General features: G+C 39.7%; 1 protein-coding gene and 1 long non-coding RNA gene across 5 annotated transcripts in view; one reads left to right on the top strand and one right to left on the bottom strand.

The window, feature by feature from the left end:
• Nucleotides 1-16,062, top strand: part of nos1apa (nitric oxide synthase 1 (neuronal) adaptor protein a) — a 477,337-nt gene that overhangs the window by 333,765 nt on the left and 127,510 nt on the right. The window lies entirely within an intron of this gene.
• LOC134354696 (uncharacterized) overlaps nt 8,734-16,062 on the bottom strand; it is a 69,144-nt gene continuing 61,815 nt past the window's right edge. Inside the window, exon 3 of the long non-coding RNA XR_010019877.1 lies at nt 8,734-10,389. This is a non-coding gene — a long non-coding RNA (uncharacterized LOC134354696). The remainder of the gene's footprint in view (nt 10,390-16,062) is intronic.

The following is a 16,062-nucleotide window of genomic DNA, read 5'->3' on the forward strand; positions in this document are numbered from 1 at the left end:
CAAAACCTAGTTCACCAAATGGATGGTTTTTAAAAAATGCAAGAAGGAATGGAGAGAAAGAAGAAATGCTTTCTGAAAATGATCAAATAGTCACGTTGTGATTACAAGAGGGAATTGGATTTGAGCCTGAACTATATCGGAAATCATAACACCTTAAAACATACAAGCAGAATTAGGCTGTTCAGTCTTTGGCGCCTGCTCCGCCATTCGATCATAGCTGACCCATTTCCTTCTCAACCCCATTCTCCAGCCTTCTCCCCAATAAGAACATAATACATAGGAGCAAAATTAAATCCCAAACACGAGGAAATCTGCAGGTGCTGGAAATTCAAGCAACACACACAAAAAATGCTGGTGAACACAGCAGGCCAGGCAGCATCTATGGGAAGAGGTGCAGTCGAGGTTTCAGGCCGAGACCCTTTGTCAGGACTAACTGAAAGAAGAGATAGTAAGAGTAGTTCACCTGCTGCGTTCACCAGAATTAAATCCCAACTTGTTTTTTCTTAGGGAGAAGGGAGAACAAAAGATGGTAAACAAGTTCCTGAATATCATTACTAATTTAATATCGAATGTAATAACTCTGCAGGTTTTGTTTGATATTGACTGTTGCTCGATCAGTGTGTAGCTTTGTGCCTTCCTTGTTTCTAGTTGCTCACCAGTTTAGAGCAAGTGTCTTGTGAAAACTGCAGTTATGAAGCACCCTCTTTGACCTGCTCTTCTCCCCTTGCGTAGGTAGTATTGTGGTAGGGCGGCAAAAAGGGAAAACAGTGAAGAAAGGATCATAGCTGAATTCAGGAGAAATGGAAAATTAGTGACATCTTTCATTCCTCCCTCCTTGGCTTTTCTCACAAACCTCATCCCTCCTGTCCCCTCCAATATGCTCACCTTTCACCTCACATTCCCAGCTGAAGTTGGTTGAGGAAAAAGCCCATACAGAGAGGCAAGACAGATGTCTTGGAGGTGATATTAAAGCCATTCCCATTTGAAATATTACTTTCAAATTATGGAGTATGATCCCATAAAGTAATAAAGTAATTAAATAAATAAAAATTGACTGAATTACTTCTATCTGGAAGGGGACATTTGATCAGGAAATTGGCAGTGCTTTACCATCATTTCTAGTTTAGACAAATTGGATCCATTACCTTTTTTTGTCATTAAAGAAAATTGCAAATTAAAGGCAAGAAAATAAAATCAGAAAGACAAGAGAAAATCATTTACTAAAAGCCTGTTAGGTTATGTAAAGCAAAATCCAGTCATGAACAATGGAACACAAAACCTCAGTGAGTTTTGAAATAATATACAGATTTTGGCAAAAAAAATGGAAGTCAAACTTGTTAGTAACGTAGCAAGGAATACTGCGACTAGGTATGGTAAAAGGGCAAAGATCTTCCCAGTCTGATAACTATTACTACATTCTGCATATTCAATACAATTACAATTGAAGTACTGTCTGATCTTGTAAATATTGCCCTTTAACAAGCAGTTCCTTTTGAGAAGATTCGATTTGCTTTGAGGAGGTAGTTGTCTTCAGTTTCAGTTTGATCAGATGTGTTAGCCAACTACAAAAAGAATAATAAACCTCTCTCTGTCTTTGAAGAGCCTTCAAGCATTTGAGGTGAAGGCACTAATAAAGAGAACACAGATCTTTAAAAAATTTTTTGTTCTTTCCTTATAAACTGGCTGCTCCCTCTGCTGCACCATATTAAACATGATTGCTGGATAACTTGTTCCACTAGGGCTAAAATTGAGCTGTTTTGTGTCAGTATGAAGGTGCTTTGCAGGAATCTTAGTGTTCAAGTTGTCGTATATTTTGAGTTACGAAATTAATTAATGAATTAACTGACACAAAATGGCTGACAGAGGTGGACAGTGCTCTCTGAAAGGATGACAAAAGCACATTCTACAGTTACTTTCAGAAAGGACTTGGATAGATAGCATCCTGTCTGGATGTATCAAAGTTTGGAATGGCAGCTGCTCTGCACAAGACCCAAGAAACTGCAGAGGGTTGTGAATTTTCAAGTCTAACATGAAAACCAGCCTCCGCTCCATTGACATTGTCTACACTTGCTGCTGCCTTGGGAAAGCAGCCAACATAATCAAGGACCCCTCCCACCCTGGTCATTCTCTCTTCATTTCCCCTCCCATCAGGCAGCTTGATGTAACGTACTACCAGTATCAAGTACAGCATCTATCCATTCTGTTACAAAACTCTCAAGCAGACCTCTTAGACGATAAAGATGAACTCTCAATCTACCTTGTCATGTCCCTCGCTCTTTATTTATCTACTGTACCTGCACTGGATTTCCTCTGCAAATCTAACACTATATTCTAGATTCTGATTTTGGTTTTGCTTTTGCATGACTTCAGCATACTTGTGTATTGAATGATCTATCAGGATTGCAAGCTTTTCACGGTATCTTGGTACATGTGACAATAATAAAACCAAACAACGTGCAGATACAGCAAAAGAAGGTAGGAATGGTGCTCATTGGAATGCTCTCCAGACGTACTGACACAGGCATAATGGCTGAGTAGCATTATTGCTTATCAGGTGATGCAATTTGTAAAACTACACGGATGCTGCACCTTCCGGGAATTTTATAAATACAATTTTGAATAGTTCTAATCATAATAACTGAAAATGGCAGCTGTTGCAAAGTTGTCACAGGATAAAATTTAATCCCGCTTTGAAAAATTCTGAAGTATTTTCTGTCATATTCCTGTGTAGTTCAACAGCATTGCAAATTGCAAGGAGGTTTTGCAGTGTAATTTAAATCAGCCTCTAAAGCATTTCCACATGCAGACACCAGTTTATGACCACTAACCAACGGCAAAAATTCAACCTTTCATGCTCCCATTCTTCGATTTTCTTTTAAAAAATCAATTCTGATATTAATTATTCTTTTTTTAAAAAAAAGAGAAATACTTTAGGATACAGCACACTCTGAAGGGAATGTTGAAAACACAGACTGGAAATCTTTGAGCAGCACACGTAGAGTGCTGGCGGAGGGTGCCTCGGTACAGTAGAGATTAGCGCAACAGCTTGCGGCGTTGGAGTTCAGAGTTCAATTATGGTGCCATTTATATGGAATTTGTATGTCCTCACCATGAATGTGGATGCTTTGATCTCCTCCTATATTCCAAAGATGTGCCGCTTAGTAGGTTAATTGCTCATCGTAAATTGTCCTGTGATTAGACTAGGGTTAAATAGGTTGGTTGCTGGGCGGTGTGGCCCATTGGTCTGGGAAGGCCTGTTCCCCACTGTATCTCCAAATAAAAATAAGTAAAATAAAATAAATTCAGCAAGTCAGGCAGTGAGGGAGGGAAATAAACAGTTGATGTTTCGGGCTGAGACCTTTCATCAGAACTGGAAAGGTAGGGGACAGAGGCCGGAGAGCCGATACTGAATTGGGGACAGCTTTATGAACACCTTCGCTCTGTTCACTGTAAAAGGCCAGGATCTCCTAGTGGCCATCCATTTCAATTTGACTTGGCATTCCCATTCTGACATGTCTGTCCATGGTCTCCTGTACTGCATGATGAGCCCAAACTCAGGCTGGAGGAGCGATACCTCATATTCTGTCTGTGTAGTCTCCCATCAATGGACGGCATGAACTTTGATTTGTCAAACTTCTGGTGATTTCTCCATTTTTCCATTCCCCATTCTGGTTACCCTCGCACTTCCTCTGTCTTCCTCTTCTGCCTATTAACTCTCTCTAGTTCACCTGCTCCCTCCCTGTTTTCCATGGTCCACCATCCTCAGCCCGAAACATCAACTGTATTCTTTTCCATAGATGCTGCTTGGCCTACTGAGTTCCTCCAACATTTTGTGTGCATTGCTTGGATTTCCTGCATCTGCAGATTTTCTCTTGTTTGTGATTAAATAACTCAGAAAGTTAAAGGAATAACAAGGTAATGTCATGCGGAAGAAAATTTCGGAATTGTTAAGCGTGAGTACTTCTTCCCCAATGGTAGCAATAAGAAGAAGTAGCTGGAATCTTTTTTACGGGAGTTGAAATGTCCAGTGCAAGAGGGCATGCATTGAGGGTGGAAAAGGGTAAGTTCAAAGAAGATAATTTGACACAGGCAATGGTGAGTGTCTGGAATGAATGGGTTGCTAGGTGCGGGGATGGAAACAGATACAGAGGCATTTAAGAGGCTCTAGGACAGGCACGTGACTGTGTAGAGAATGGAGAGATATGGACTATGTGCATACAGAAGGGGCTGTGTCATTATTTAATTAGATTGGCACAACATCATTAACCAAGGGGCCTGTTCCCGTGCTGTACTGTTCTACGTTTTGCCAGCAGAGGTTAACTGTAGTTCCAGAGGTCCTGGTACATGTCTCGATGACGCACTGCAATCAATAGTACAAAAACCCTTACAGTGCTTGGTCTTCCACAGCCATTAGGAATGCTGAAAATGCCTTCATTATTCAATTGAATGATGTGTTTCTTGTACCTAGTTTTTTGTACCCAGAAATCAGAAGTTTTCAAAGAAAATGGGAGAAGCCTTTTATTTTGGTGCATCTGTGATTTTCTCCAGTATTGGTCATGCTTGCTTTCAATGATCTGTGGAAACCTAAGCTGGACCATTGCTCAGTGTATGATGGTCTGCACCTCAAGCCTTCCACACGGATTCTTATTGAAGGTGCAATTTACAGAACATTGAGAGACGGCTCAGCATAAATTCAAGCCTGAGCTCCAGTCTAATCCACTTGTGTACATTATAGTAAGACAAACATGAGTGTGATCTCCTCTGGAGATCAGATTCAGATACAGTACAGAGTCTCATTTTCCACAGAACAATTAAAATACTCACTGCACTTATCAATGTGTTGATGAGTTCAAAAGGAAATAACAGAATGAAAGGATTTGGAATTGGCTGAAATTCGGCAGAATGTCATTTCTTACCTATAAAGTATGCATAATGGCTGTTCGACAAAACACTTTTAGTTAAGCAATTAGGCTTCAATCACTTTTAAACAATGCAACAACTTTCCCCTTTATAAGTTCAGTATCTTCTACCACCCAGACTAGTATTTAAGCCATTTCTTTTAAATAATTATTCAATCCCATCTTGTCCATGGCATCTTTTTCTACCTCTTTGAAACATGAATAAACTGCGTTTACTTGCTGTTATTAATGTGACCGGTTGCCTTAATAGATGAGTAAATTATAGAGAGAGGTTTCTGCAGCATTCATTAAAAGGAACTGAATTAATGCCGGCTAAGGCAAATCACATCAACTTTGGCCTTAATGATCGCAAAGCCAATTCAGCCGGTCAGCGGGAAACAGAATTGCTTTCTTTGTTGAGGGCAATTGCTAATCCAGTTTGGATATCAGGATATAACCTGTGTATGATACAATATATAATTCTGAAATGGTTGAGACTGGGATGAAAAAGATCGAAGTGGATGATTTTAGTCTTGATAGGCTGAAACATGACCAGGTCAGGATCCAAACAAGTACATCCTATAATTTCCAGAGACACCAGACAAAATATGATTCTTGGAAAATTGTGCTTGGGAATTTCTCATGAGCTGATTCTGCTCATGGAGCATGTGATAGAATCTTGCTCACACCTTGCTCTGGCAGTGGTACACAGACATCTTCAAGGATGTGGAAGACCTTCAAAGAATATAAAAGCCCAAAGCATTCAAAACCTTTGGCCCCAACAATGGAGGGAGTAGAAGTTACTGATGGGGTGCTTTGTTGTAGTTGGTCTCAAGCTTGGAGCTGTACTCCTGACATGTCACATATAGATGGTGGGAGGGCTCTCTAAAATGGGGAGTGAGACACACGGCCCAGGGACCTATCTCTAACCTGATGTAACTGGCCTATTTAAGCATCTAGTCAATGGTGAGCCATGATGGGGATGGTGAGTGATTCAGTGATGATACTATAATGAAAGTTAGATGGCAAATGCTGACACATGTCTGGTAGGAATATAATATGCAGCTTACAAGCCCATGCCTGAATGTTACTGTATTTGGATGGGGACTGTTTCATTATCTGAGAAGATGTGTTTCCCTCCATTACCACAATAATTGCACTTCCATCAGTTATTGACTACGAAGTGCTTTGGAACATTCTGAGCTTGTGAAAGGAAACTTATTATAACTGCAAGGTCCTTTTTTCCATCAGCATGAACCATGCCTGAGGAAATCTGTATTAGTTAAGGAATTGAAAAATTGAAAGGCTTGATGATAGAATTCATCTACATTGTACGGAGTGAAGCATATGAACCTAAGAGTCTGATGATTAAATCACTTCCTTATTTTTCACTCTCCTCCTCCACACTATATACATCATATTCTTTTTCTACCGTCAGCATTATAAACAAGTCATGCAATTGTATGAATCAGGAGCAAGTGTGGAACCAATCAGTGCCTCAGAGCCATTTGCTGATCTAATTTAATCTTAACTCTGCATTCCCATCTCCTCTCTGATAACCATACACTCACTCAGATCAGAAAGATATTTACTTCTACCTTAAAAATATTCAAAGGCTCTGCTTCCATCCTCCTTTGTGGAAGAGAGTTCCAAAATCCACATTGTAATCTGAGAGAGGAAACTTTGCTTCATCTCTGTTGTAGTTGTAAATGGGTGACCACTTGTCTGTAAATAGTGACCCCAATTCTGTATACTTCCACCAAAGAAGACATTTTATCCACCCCACACCCTGCCAAAATTCATCAGAATCTTATATGGTTTAATTGTCCATTATCACTCTTCTAAATGCCATTGGATACAAGCCTAACCTGCCCAGTCTGTTTACATAGATCCACAGAGAGTTGTAAAATTAGTGAGCTTCAACATGGGCCCTAGCCTCCATATCACCTAGGACATCTTCAAGGAGCAATGCCTCAAAAAGGTGGCATCCACCAATAAGGACCCCCATCACCCAGGTGATGCCTTTTCTCACTGCTACCATCAGGGAGGAGGTACAGAAATCTAAAGGCACACACTCAACGATTCAGGAACAGCTTCTTCCCCTCTGCCATCCAATTTCTGAATGGACATTGAACCCATGAACACTAACTACCTCACAACTTTTTTATTTCCTATTTTTGCATTACTTATTTCATTTAACTATGTAATATACTATATATATTCATGCTGTAATTCACATTTTTTCAATTATTTTGTAATGCATTGTACTGCTGCCGCAAAGACAACAAATTTCACAACATATGCCTATGATATTAAATCTGATTCTGATTCTGATAAGACAACCTGCCCAATCTGTCTTTGTAAGACAACCTGCCTGTTCCAGCAATAGTCTAGTAAACCTTCCATGAAATATTTCCAATCCATTAATATTATTACTTAAATAAGACTGTACTATACACAATACTCCAGGTGTAGTTTCTCAGTGTCTTTCATAGAAAAATAACCTTTCTCCATTTATGTTCCATTCCCTTAATAGTAATAGACAATGCTATTTTTTGCTTTCCTAATTGTACATGGCCTTTTGTGGCCATGCATCACATAAGCTCTTCAGTGTCTCACCATTTACACAATATGAATAGTTGACTTTTTTTCCCTGCCAAAATGGACAATTTTCCTCACACTACTCCCCATTTGCCAGACCTCTGCCCCCTCAGTCACTTTGCATTCATACGTCCTCTTCACAACTTACTTCCTACCTGTCATTGTGTCAACAGCAGCTTCATCAACCAACCATACCTTTCATGCCTTCATCCAAGTTACTGATATTCATAAAAGATTGAGGCTTGTCACCAATCCCAGAGGCACACCACTAGTTATATCTTACCAACTAGAGGAAAACTCTTCTAATGCTATCCAATAAGTTGGTCAAACCTGACTTCTCTTTCACAAACTTGTCTGACTTTTGCTAAATACCTTTATGTGTCCTACTATAACATAATTAATAATGGGTTCTAAGACGAAGGGTCTTGGCCCAAGACATAGGCTGTTTATTCCTCTCCATAGATACTGCCTGACCAGCTGAGCTCCTCCAACATTTTGTGTGTGTTGCTCTGGAATACCAGCATCTGCAGAATCTCTTGTGTTTAAGGTTGTAAGATTTTCAATTGTTCAATTCAATGATTCAATGATTCAATTTAATATCAATGAATGTATACAGTATACAACCTGAAATTCTTACTCTTCGCAGAAAAAAACCCAAAGAATAAATGGCTGAAACGTCAGAGCCCCAAAGCTCCCCTCCTCCCTCCTCGCACATGAATATATAAAAAAAATCAAATCAAAACACTACATCTTTCTGTTTTCATATCTACAGTATTTGGAAAATAGAAAATGTAATTTCTTAATTCAGTTGTATGCGGTGTTCCCCAGATCCAGGGAATTTTAGAATCTGATTTACAGGCTGCTCAGTAATTGTTTAAATTGGCCAGAAAGTGTTTTAACTATACCCTTCTGAAAAAATAGCCTTTTATCCAAATTCCAGCTGAAGTCTGCAATCTATAGTTGGAGCAGAACTTTATATATTTACCGAAATATTTATTTTCTCCACCTCTTTCACACGCACATTTCGATTTATCGTTAGTCTTGTCATAGTGTGCTCACAAACCTTCCACAAGCAGCACCTGTTATGACTAGCCACACTGCAGTTCCATTGTTCTGAAATGGACACAGATTTGGCATTATTTGGTACAACTTTGGCTCCTCTAGATCAGTGTACAAATGACTGTAGATTTGCCAGATTGTATGCAGCAAAACCAGACAATAATAAAGGCTAAAATGCTGTTTGCTGCCTTAACTGCTTGTTCGACCTCCCTACTAACTTTTTGTGATTAAAACACTTGACTACTTCAATTCCTCTGAACTTCATTCATTTTCTTTCTCTCTCCATTTTGATGAGAATCTATGTTTTGATTCCCCTTTTTGAAATGCATGACTTGACTTCCCCCATGCAAAACTGTATTTGCCCAGTCCCTCAATCAATCTGTATCCCATTGCAGAATCACAAAGTCTTCCTCACAACTTGTACCATCAGTGTGGAGTAACTCCCAGGCCAGAACCTCAAAGAACTAAGGAAAATAAGAAAATGCAGATGCAAGAAATCTGAAAAAAAAAAGAAAAATACCACAAAGTAAAAAATAATGCAGCATTTGTGGTTTTAAAAAAAGTAAATGTTTCTATTTTGAGCCCCTTCATCAGATGACTAGTACTTATTAGTACAAATACTACCAGTACTATTAGTACGGCACGGACTAGAAGGGCTGAGATGGCCTGTTTCCGTGCTGTAATTGTTATATGGTTATATGTTATAAGGTTACTAAAGGTAGAAGCATTGGCCATAAAATCAGTCTATGTTCAGTTGGCTGGAGTTGGAATTGGCTTGGTAACTCCTGGGCCAAGAAAGGTAAAAGATCAGTTGTGGGTAGGGTTAATTGTGTGCCTTGTCAGCAACCAGTAATCTCTGTTGGAAAGTGCCAAGTGGACCAAGCATGATCGGGCTTGGTTGTGGCATCTCTCAGAAACCGATTGGTGTCTATACTTAGATAATAGGTATGTGGAGAGCTCTCAGCAAGCCAACATCCATGGAGTGCATGAAAACAAGTCAGAGCCTTCAGAGGGGAAGAGGAGAAATAATATTGTTACATGTACAGGAACTCAGCTATGAATTAAATGGCACAAATGCAGGATTCCCTGCCTAAACCAGTAGTCTATATTCCTACTGAAATGTTTTAAAAAAGCCTTCCATCCAGGCTTTTACCCAATGCCTCCTAATATATATTTTTTGTGTCAGCACCCGTTCTTGATCTGATTACCTGTCTGTAAAAATATTTCGGGAAGGTTTTTGAAGCTTAGTGCATGATTTACATGAAAATTCCCTTCATTGGTGCGTAACCGTGCAGAGCTAGATAATGATAAGTTTAATAGCAGCTTATTCCATAATCATTGTTGTTCAAATGTTTTAAGGTAATTGAGAGTTTAAACATTTAGTGAATTTCTTAATATTTTGCTGCTTTGTTTTATGAAGGAAGACTTCTCATTGTCCTTTAACATATAAAAGTCAATTATTTGGACAGGTTACATTTCTCTGCAATCACTGTGTAAAGAGAATAAATTAATTGGCCTCTGCAGTATAATAGAGCAATAACCTGCTGGTCATATGAGATTATGAATATGGATATTTATTTCATATCTCTGTACCAGCTTCAAGCATTTTCATAGCAGATTAAAGGCAATTGGGACCACAATGTGGTGTTTTTATGCAGAAGAAATTTTTTTATTTGTATAATTAGAATTAAGTAATTTGTATATATAGATACATTAAATACACCTGCGACAAATATGATGATGTCATCTGGTCATGTAAAGGGTATCAAGTTCCACTTCATCAGAGCAGTTTGAAAAACATATTATTCTCCATTTCCTGGCTAAGAGGTTCCTAAAATTAAAGAGAGATCATTAATAATAAAAAATGTGTGTTGCCATTCAGTACCTTATCGCACCTGTCCAAGGTAAATTACTTCTGATCCAAACATGGCTGTTCTAGGAAACTGTCAGTAATATATTACCGGGTACTGATTTATCAATGTATAGCCATCAAGTTCCAGTTTACTGTTTAGTTTCCACGGTATATAAAATTAGTTTTCATTTTCTGCACAGCTGGAGGAGCTGGCGAACTCTTGGCCCACTATTTTCAAAGCCTGAAGAATGAGTTATGAATGCATTTGATTATACTAAAAATGTGTTGGTGCAGGCTTATATAGATCTCAGTTTGAATTAAATTACTAACATGGAAACTACCTTTTCTGAAGCATTGAGGTAAATAACCTTGGATAGTTAAATATTAGCTTAGTTTTGTGGTATGTGACTGCAATTATAAATAAGGAAGAAAAGTAGGGAGAAAGATAAACCAGCTAGAAATAATAGATTCATCCAGATCATAAGACATAGAATCAGAATTAAGCATTTGGTTCATTAATCCTTTTAACCCCATTCTCCTGCCTCTTGCCCATAGTCTTTGATGCCCTTCCTAGTCAAGAACCTATTAACCTTTTCCTTAGATCTACCCAATGACTCAGTCTCCAGAGCCATCTCTGACAATGACTTCCACAGATTCATCGCACTCTGGCTAAAGAAAATGCTCCTCATCTCTGTTTAAAAGGGATGTCCTCATATTCTGAGGGTTTGCCCTCTAGTCCTAGGCTTCCCTACTATAAGAATCAACACCGCCACATCCACTCTATTTAGAGCTTTCAATATTCAACAGATTTCAGTAAGGTCCACCCTCATACTTCTAAACTCTAGTAGCGAATACAGGAATACAGGCCCAGAGCTATCAAACACCCCTCATATGTTAACACTTTCATTCCCGGAATCAGTTTCATGAACCTCCTCTGGACCCTCTCCAATGCCAGCACATCCTTTCTTAGATAAGGGGCCCAAACTGCTTACAGTACTCCAAGTGTGGTCTGACCAGTCCTTTATTATAAAGGCTTAGCATTACATCCTTGCATTTATTTTCTAGTCCATTCAAAATGAATGCTAAAATTTCATTGGTTTTCCTTACTACTGACATAAGAGACTGCAGGTGCTGGAACTGGGAGCAACAGACAATCTGCTGGAAGAATTCAACAGCTGTTTTTTTTGCCAGGATGTCTATAAAATGGATCCAGCAGTATAAAAAAAATGGTCCTGCACCAAATTAGTACATTAATATATCAGGCATGTTTGGGTTCACATGCATGTATAAATTTAGTGTCCCCCTTTTCAGTTTGAAACTTGTAATGACATCCGCAAGTACTCTTGCCTTTAATTGTTGGCAGCTGAGTTGCAAGTCTATCTGTAGAAATCAACAGTTGTAACATTAATTAAAAAAACTGCAGTTTCCTTGAGGCTTATTCACCAACACTATGAACCCCTATCCAACATTGATACCTGTTAGAATATATCATTGTCCAGCCAAGATAGCACAAGGACATATGCCCATATCAACCAGGCCGTGACAGGTTCTAATGTTGTTGTTGTTCCACCTCATGGTGCCTTGTAGAACATTGGGCAGAAAACTTGACTTTTCTTTAGCATTTGTCTGCTTTTTTTTACAAGGCCGACTTGCTAGCTTGACACTCTAGCACAGATGGAAGGAGTGCAAGGAGTCGGCCGGATTTGAACCAAGGACCACACTCCTCCAGGTCTGGGGTGGATGCCACTACACCACCGGCCAGCTAGGGTTCCAGTGACCATTGCACTATCACTGTAAAGCCTACCAGCTTAGTTATTTCCAGATTAACAGTGATAACAGAAACACTGCCTCAAGAAAATCAATACTAAAGATCTTAAGCACCCTACAGTGAAACCCCATCTCAGACAGCGCCTTAGAACAGTGGTACCCAACCACCGGGCCGCAGACTGGCACCGGGCCGCAGAGCAGGTGCTACTGGGCCATGAGTAAATGATATGAGTCGGCTGCACCTTTCCTCATTCCCTGTCACACACTGTTGAACTTGAACATGGGGTTGCCAACTGTCCTGTATTTGCCGGGAACATCCCGTATATTGGGCTAAATTGGTTTGTCCCGTATTTCCCCCGCTAAGGTAGAGTCTTCCAGTGAAACCTTTCGTGCCAAAATGGCGTAAAGCGAAGAAGCAATTACCATTAATTTATATGGGAAAAATTTTTGAGCGTTCCCAGACCCAAAAAATAACCTAACAAATCATACCAAATAACACATAAAACCAAAAATAAATAACACTAACATATAGTAAAAGCAGGGAATGATATGATAAATACACAACCTATATAAAGTAGAAATAATGTATGTACAGTATAGTCGGGAAGATGAAGGCAATACCGATTGGTGGAAAAATCGGCACGTACGCAAATGCGCACGTCACACATGCGCACACAAGTGCCCGTGCAAGGCTTCATGGTCGTGGTAGTCTTTCCGGGGGTAAAGTGTCCCGGGATTTGACTGCTACTTTTGTCATTTGGGAGTGAGAAAGTTGGCAACCCTAACTGTAAAAGACACGTCGAGGTGAGTTTAACCCCACTTGAATACCACCCGCACCCCCCCCCGGTGGGCCGGTCCGCGGTGCCAAAAAGGTTGGGGACCCCTGCCTTAGAAACAAATAGATCCATTAGAGTTTATGCCATTGTTAAGCAACAAGGATTCATTTCCCCAGTGCTTTCCCCAAACTTTCTTGCCAATGCACTTCACCTCTACAAAGTTTCTTGCTGGAGTTAAGCTATCACCTCTAGAACCAAGGTCACTCTGGCCCAAGACACCAAGCCACACTGTGCACGTCTGAGGCTGATTGCCAAGTCATTGTTGGCTTGTTCACAGAGATAGATGAGAAGCTGGACTGAAGACAAAGGTGATCTACCAACAGCCCCAATTGCATAACTGACAATGGAGTTTCCTATCAGTACTCTGGAAAATGTGACCACTGCCCACAAATTTGCAGCCACCTCTTAATGAAAATAGATATCTTTGAAGAAGTTCACCTGCAATTCTATGGCCATCTTGAGGAAAATAATGTGAAAATTAATACCTCAAACTTGGCCAGAGCTCCTGGTCTTGAGGGCAGCTGGGGTCCCCACCGCTGAGATTTAGACAACTAATATCAGTTACATCAAAGTACTGGAAAGGCACCACCAATGCCGACTCTGCCAAATGCTCCAAATCAAATAGCGGAATAAGGTCCTCTACCAGACTGCTGTGTCCAGTACAGGGGGCTTAATTATATTCTGTTGGTTCTGTTATGTGGACTATATCATACGTGCAGCATTAAGATTGTGTCAAAATAGGCTCCCATTTCTGAGCTCCATCGTGTAAACAACCAAGTGGACTGAAAGACCAATTCAAGGACATGTTCAAAGCCTCCTTGAAAATGTATAACTATACCCACTGATCCTTGGGTATCTCTGGTCCATGACCATTCGAATGGGGAAAGGTCATTTAGGATGATATTGGGAATTCAAGCCCAGTGTTATTATTGGAAAGACAATCCACTATGCTTACTTGCCTTACCTGTGGCAGAGTCTGATTTCCCATTGGTCTTAGGATCTGAGGGCACGGCCTCAGACTAAATTGGACATCTCTTTAAAACTGAGATGAGGAAAGATTTCTCCAGCTAGATGGTGATAAACTTGTGGAATTAATGTCCAGAAGGCTTTGTAAGTCATGAACTTGGGTGCATTTAAGACAGAGGTTGATAGATTCTTTATTAGTAAAGTGATTAAGAGTTACAGGGAGAAGAAAGAAGAATTTATTTTTTAAACTCAGCCATAATTGAATGATGGTCCAACTTCAATGAGTCAAAAGGCTTAATCTGTGCTTCTATATCTTATGGCCTTATCAGCTAATTCAGAACCCAGAGAAAAGGAGTGGAAGCATGTCATCCTCAATGCAGGAACATCTAAAAAGTAGTGTATTTGCAGGGGACGTCGCGTGATGACATGAGATTGAGACGTGTAAATCCAGCTCTCCCGCAACAAGTCAGTAAAGTACCGTTTAAACAAAACAAAGTTAGTAAATATTTTCTGAAAACTATTTATAAACTTTGTAAGATTACTTTACGATATGCCTCCTAAACCGCAACAAAAGAAGTCTGCTGTTGCGAAGCAGCCGCGAGACGGGAAGGAAAAAGGGCCTACTGCAACGATGAAGCCTCAGACTCAGGTTGGATCTCCTTTGGTAGAACAGGGAGCAACGGCGGTGGCAACGGTTTCTTCGAAGAAGACACCGGTAATGCGCAAGCGCAAAGAAGAGCGCATGCGCAAACCGACACAACACAAACTACAAGAACCGACAACCACTGCAATTGAAAATGACTCAGAGTCAGAATCGGATTCCGCAGAGAACATAGATGAAGAAGAGGAGGAAGAACTGGAAGCGATTGGAAGTAAAGGAGATGATAGTGATATCATCTCCTTTACTTCCAGAAGCTATATTGCAATTAACGGCTGAATTAAGAAAAGTAAGAGAAGAACTTAGAGATACGAAGATGTGCTATGATAAAGTTATGGCAAGAAAGGACAAAATGGATAAGAAGCTTCAGAAGATGGAAAGAGCAATGGGGCATATGAATGATAGAGTGGAAAAAACAGAAAATGATTTGCTTGTCTGGAATTCGGAAAGAAACCGACTCTTGGAGAAAGTGGACATGTTGGAAAATTTTAGTAGACGTAATAATATTAAAATTGGTGGTCTTAAAGAAGGTATGGAGGGCGATAAACCAATAGAATTTTTTCAAAGATGGATCCCGGATGTTTCGCAAATGGAAGAGGAGGTTCGATCAATTGAAATTGAGCGGGCACATAGAGCTTTAAGACCAAAACCAAAAGATGACCAATATCCACGATCGATTTTAATAAAATTCTTAAGATTTCAAGACAAGCAAAGTATTCTACAGGCAGCTACTCGAGCTGCCAAAGATAGAAAAGGGCCATTGATAATTGGAGAGAGCAAAGTTTTTTTCTGTCCTGATATAAGTTACGAACTTTTGAAGAGAAGGAAGAAATTTAATCCAGTGAAAAAAACCCTATGGGAGCATGGTTATCAATTTACACTGCGTTATCCTGCAACTTTGAAGATTTTTTTGTCTGGTGGAGAAAAAAGATTTTTTGATGATTGTCAGAAAGCAGAGCAGTTTGTGCGAGATTCTCTGAAAACTCACCAGACACAAGAACAAACCCAGGAGAGCGAGATAGATTGAAGATGAAGATTGGGTTAGAGAATGGACTTGATGGATTTTTGAAGCGGTATGAATGTATAAATATATTATTAATTATACGAGAGGGATAAGAAAGGTTAAAACTGGAGGAATATTAGTTGGGAATAGTAATACTAATTTTGTCTATATGTATATAATGTTTTTTTTTGCGGGGGAGCTGGAAGAAGCACTGATCGATTGCTACGCTATCATGTGTGCAAGCGTGGCTTTTGCCATGACCCGCAAAATGGAGGGGGGTAGTGTTGTGTATCCTTTCGTTCACAACATTAGTGGGGGGGTATTTTGCTTTTTTCTTTTTTTGTACTTTTTCTTTCTTCTTTTTTCTTTCTGCCTGGAAGGTTGTGAGGGAGACACATAGCAACATGGTGAGGTTTAAAGAG

This window comes from Mobula hypostoma, chromosome 12, assembly GCF_963921235.1.
Source record: "Mobula hypostoma chromosome 12, sMobHyp1.1, whole genome shotgun sequence".
NCBI lineage: Eukaryota > Metazoa > Chordata > Chondrichthyes > Myliobatiformes > Myliobatidae > Mobula > Mobula hypostoma.